Consider the following 6000-nt stretch of genomic DNA (forward strand, 5'->3'; position numbering starts at 1 on the left):
TAAAAAGATTCAACAACTAAGACATAAACTGAACAAGTTTCACAGACATGTGACTAAATCAAAATCAAAAGTAACAGTCAGTATCTGGTGTGGCCACCAGCTGCATTAAGTACTGCAGTGCATCTCCTCCTCATGGACTGCACCAGATTTGCCAGTTCTTGCTGTGAGATGTTACCCCACTCTTCCACCAAGGCACTTGCAAGTTCCCTGACATTTCTGGGGGGAATGGCCCTAGCCCTCACCCTCCGATCCAACAGGTCCCAGACGTGCTCAATGGGATTGAGATCCAGGCTCTTCGCTGGCCATGGCAGAACACTGACATTCCTGTCTTGCAGGAAATCACGCACAGAACGAGCAGTATGGCTGGTGGCATTGTCATGCTGGAGGGTCCTATCAGGATGAGCTTGCAGGAAGGGTACCACATGAGGGAGGAGGATGTCTTCCCTGTAACGCACAGCGTTGAGATTGAGCTTGTTGTCATTGAAGGCAGTCCGATGATGCTGTGACACACCTCTCCAGACCATGACGGACCCTCCACCTCCAAATCGATCCCGCTCCAGAGTACAGGTCTCAATGTAACGCTCATTCCTTCGCCGATAAACAAAAGTCCGACCATCACCCCTGGTGAGACAAAAACATTGTTTAAACCCTTTACAATAAAGATCTGTAAAGTTATTTGGATTTTTACAAAATAATCTTTAAAATGCAGTGTACTGAAAAAGGGTTTCTTTTTTTGCTGAGTAATATATATAATTATATAATTATATTATAATTATATATATAATATTATTATAAATATCTGATAAAATAACATGTATATTTAATATAATATAGGCAATATATATATATATATATATATATATATATATATATATATATATATATATATATATATATATATTATCAGAGCTGTTAATGGATTAATTTTTTTTAACATTTAGTCATTTTGCAAGCACTTTTATCCAAAGCGACTTACAAATGAGGAACATAGTGTAGCGAGCAATTTGCTGTACAAAATTCAACAATATCTACTGTATTGCACTGCCAAGTTTTCAAAGTGGCTGGAATAGTATAGAAGCTAGTGTAGAAGAAAGAGACAGTGTATATATATATATATATATATATATATATATACATACTGTATATACAGGGTTGGGGAGTAACAAAATACATGTAACGGGATTATGTATTTAAAATACAAAATATAAGTAACTGTATTCCATTACAGTTACAATTTAAATAATTGGTATTTAGAATACAGTTACATTCAAAAAGTATTTTAATTGCTGAAGAGATTACTTTGCATTTTATTGTCATTTGTTTCATTTAATATTTAGTCCTTTCAGATGGAAAAATGTATACATATAAATGATGAGACCCAAAGTGCATTTGAACAGCGGTGAAACACTTATGATGTGTCCATTCATACGAACAGACAGAGAAGTTTGAAATAAGTTTGGAGCACAAGAAATAGAAATAAACCTTGTATAAATTGTCAGCTATACGCTAAGCTAAAATGCTATTTCTAGCCATTTTACATGCATGTTAGCAGGCACGATCATATTTTTTTTTATCAAGAAAATTCATGTTCTATCATAATTTCTTTATTTCAAGTAAGACCTTTGTTATTAGGGCAAAAATCTTATTCTTGATAATCATTTTTGTATTGTTTTCCTGTAAAAATATCTAAAAATCCTTAAAACAAGATCAATTTGATTCATCTTGTTTTAGAAACAACACTGCATAAGATATTTAGGTTTTTCAGAGAATGTATTTTTAACGTGCATTTTGTTAAAAAAATGTGTATTTGAGTTTTTATAGTCAAAACAAGTGAAAAAATCTACCACTGCTGAAGAAATCTATACATCCCCGAAATTATAAGTAGCACTGAAAAAGTAAAGAGGAGACAACACCATGTATCAGCATCAATTATAAAAAATGTGTTTAAATGCACTTACTAAAATGTATTGTGTTTATTCTGTAGTAACAGTGACTGAAATTTTTTTTCATATTAAATCTATTAGGAAGAATTCGTTTAACTTATCCCTTATCTTATTTACATTTGTTTAGGCTATTAGCATTTTCCATTTTCTTTTTTTTTTTTTAAGACTAGCTACATTGACCTAACTAAGGTAATGATGAGGAGCCATCCATTATGGTTATGGCCCTATTATTAGCAATGACAATTAAACAGTGAAAGAACTATGACAGGCTAAACATTTTTAAAGGCAAGTACAATGTAGAATGAAGGGGTTTAAAATCTGGACCTCCATGAATTTTGGACAACATATAGACAAAGTTTTCCTCCTGTTCTAACAAACTGGCCCTGCTTACCTTCAGATATTCCACTATACTATTAATTATTAAGAGCTTGATGAATGTAAACCAATATTTTGAAAGGACACAAACATTTTTACTGGAAGCGTAGACCCAGCTCAATGGCCCACTCATACTGTAGGTACCATCGGAATATTATAACTAGCCCTGTAAAAATAAAGTTGTATTTAAATTAATTTAATTTAGTTTGATTTCCCATAGCATTTTGAAATAAAACAATTGTCAAATTAAAAAAGTGTTGTGGCGAGGGCGTGGTTGAGTGTCCGTCCAGGGGGAGGGGAAGCGGTAAGGATTCATCCCTGGGTGACAATTAGGTCTAACAGCTGTTTCTTGTTGCTGTAATTCGGGAAGAGCAATAAGAGGAGCCCACGCCAGAGCCGAGGGAAGCAGAGATAGCTACACAGCTATACCACACATTAGAGTGTTTAAAAGCCTTATAGAGTTTTTAAAAGCCTTATAGAGTGTTTATTTTGAGTTAATAAAAGAGTGTAACTTTACCTGAACCCCGCTTCCTCATTCCTACAACAACCAGTCCTGTTACAAGTGTAAACATGAAATGCAGTTTAGTAATTCTGTTAATTAGTAATTACTTGCAATTACATAACCAACCAACTTTGAACTTGTGGGTGAGCTTAGTACCTCAGCCACCACTGAAGACCATTTTTGGACCCAAGAAAAACCCTGGTTGTGCCATAGTGTATGGGTATTTTGAAATTGTGAATGGTAGTTAAACTGGTGTAAGTGAGCCAAAAAACCACCCCTGGAGTCACGAGTTTGAATCCAGGGTGTGCTAAGTGAATCCAGCCAGGTATCCTAAGCAACCAAATTGACCAGTTGCTAGGGAGGGTAGAGTCACATGAGGTAACCTCCTCATGGTCGCGATTAAGTGGTTCATGCTCTCAATGGGGTGCATGGTAAGTTGTGCGTGGATCGCAGAGAGTAGCATGAGCCTCCACATGCTGTGAGTCTCCACAGAGTCATGCACAGCAAGCCACGTGATAAGATGCGCGGATTGATGGTCTCAGAAGCAGAGGCAACTGAGACTTGTCCTCCGCCACCCGGATTGAGGTGAGTAACTGCGTTGGATTAGGTCTTGTTGTATTGTTATACGAATGAGTAGAGACGCTGGCACACTGCTAAACATTCCAGTTTATTGACAACGTTTCAAACCAAATTGGGTTTTTGTCAGATCAAACATACTAGTCACTGGGAAAAGATGACTAGTATGATTGACGTGGGCAGTGAAGTTAAGCTGGTCATCTTCTACCACTCCCTGGTTCTGAGCTGTTCTGGTTGGCGTTAGTGTAGTTGTACCAGGATGAATAGTGAGGTTGTGGTCAGCAGACAGGTTGGCTGGGATCACAAAGAGTTCTGTCTTGGCTAGGTTGAGCTAAAGGTGATGTTCCTTCATCCAGGCTGAGATCTTCGAGAAGCAGGCAGAGATAAGAATGGAGATGGTGGGGTCGTCAAGCTGGAAGGACAGGTAGAGCTGCAAATCATCTGTGTAGCAGTGGTAGGAAAACCCATGTGCCTTAATTATCGGTCTGCGTGATGTAGTGCACAGTGCTTGAACCCTTCCTTTCTCAATATTCTTCTCAATCTGAGATAAATTTACTAAGACAGATTTATTATAAGGGCTTTTCTAAGGACGCGTCAGTGTACACATGCATCAGACGGACGCTTTAAGAGTGTCTCTCTTTTTGCTGCGTCGCATCATAAACACAGAGTTTTAAAGTTGCTGTGTCAAGTTAAATGTAGTTTAAAACTTAGAAAGTATTGAGGTCCCTTCATTCAGAATTACGTTTCATCTAGCTCATTGAATGCAAGAACAGGTTCTCATCTTGTGCTGTCACTAGTTTCAAGCAACCATAAGTGTGATTTGTTGTCTGTTCAGCTGCACGTTGCCTATAAAGCTGGAGTTTCGCTTACTGCTCCCTGCTGAAAGCAGGTGGTACTTCAAGCTTGAATTGCTCCGAAGGTAGGAATATTGCTTATTATGGTCCGAGGACATGATTAATTGCATAAATTTTAATGTGTTACTTTTATATAAATAATCACACCAAATTAACTCGTTAAATTGACAGCCCTTTTCAATATATAATTTTATTTTTTAATTTTAACATAACTTGTTTCACTCACACGTTAAAAATCATAGACACATGAACAGATGTTTTTCAATAGTTTTTCTATGTAAATGCACTGAACAGACGTATTTGACCATTGCAAAGCATTCCGTTGTTTTTCAGCATCTCGCGTTAGACCGCCACAATTTTTAGATATCATGATAAAGACATTCTGAAGAAGTCCATTTTGTAAAGAGGACTACATTCGACTACACTTGATTCCAGATACAGTTTCTTCACCCAGCAAAGTTTCAGCATTCGATAAACAGTAAGTCAGTGTTATCCTTTCTGCCCTGTGTGCTGAGGGGCTGCTGTGCCTATGTATGTTTACCAGTGCTTGAAGTGGGGCAATACACAGCGGTAAGCAGTACCTGCACTTTTATAATTTACTCTACAGAGTACCGGCAGTTTTTCTTGCGTATCACCACTTCTCAGACTCTCCCGATACGATGTAATGTCTTTATATAATGTAAGTCAGTGATTTGATGCAGCCCGCCAATCACTTTAATCTGACCTTTCAAATGATTTAGATAAAATCATGGTAATCATACGAACGCTCTCAGAGCAAAACTCAGCGTTAAGTTTAACAACACTCAACACGTGCAACAACAGCATCGGTGCTCGTCAAGCGATCTGTGGTCCAGTTCCGGAGGAGCGCGCATGTTTAAGCTTGTCTGGACAAGTTTCACTCTTCTCCAAAACATGAACCAGCAACTCTTGGGCGAGCACATTTTTTCGCATCTTAATCACTCAAATGTATTTATGCAAATTGTTTAGCTGCTGGGTGCAGTCAAAACTACATACTTAAAAAAACTTTTTTCACAAGAGCCAAAACGATGATGAAAACCAAACCTTCAAAGAAAATACATAGGAAAATTTGCTTTTATTTTCCATTCTTTTCTGTAGTGCTGGTAAAAAGATTATGTGAATTGTCATTGAACTTGCCTATGCATAAATCCTGAGTGTTCAGTTCTACATCATTCTCAATCACGAACATCATCAAATCAGTTTGTTCACCATTTCTAATGATTATTATCTGCACAAGTATCTGGCTCCTGTTTGCAAATTAATGTGTGCAGGATAAGGAAGGCCCTCATTGAATAGGAGGAGAATACAAATTTAAAAAAGGACTGACACTGCCAGTCCCCATTCACTTTCACTGTGTGGAAAAGAGTAGTGTGAATATTCTTCAAGTTATCTCATTTTGTGTTCCATGGAAGACAGATTTTTTACGAAAAAAGGTGAACTGCTCCTTTAAAGTCTCATAATAATGCCTATCATTGGAAACTAATCTTTTGCTTTATTTGACATAATCATAATAAATAATAATAACAGAATAAACTAATGTATTAAACTCACTAAGTTCATTGATGTGTTTTTGTTTTGTTTTGTTTTTTTTTTGTTTACTGTTACAAGTGTTTCCCACTGAAGAGAGCAATGCAACCCAAACCAAATTCATACAAAGAATCCAGTGACTTGAGAGATGTTGAAAACACAGTTATGCTGATTTGTCTTTGATGTCTCATTAAGACTGTATGAA

The sequence above is a fragment of the Myxocyprinus asiaticus genome, chromosome 49 (assembly GCF_019703515.2).
Source record: "Myxocyprinus asiaticus isolate MX2 ecotype Aquarium Trade chromosome 49, UBuf_Myxa_2, whole genome shotgun sequence".
Classification (NCBI taxonomy): Eukaryota; Metazoa; Chordata; class Actinopteri; order Cypriniformes; family Catostomidae; genus Myxocyprinus; species Myxocyprinus asiaticus.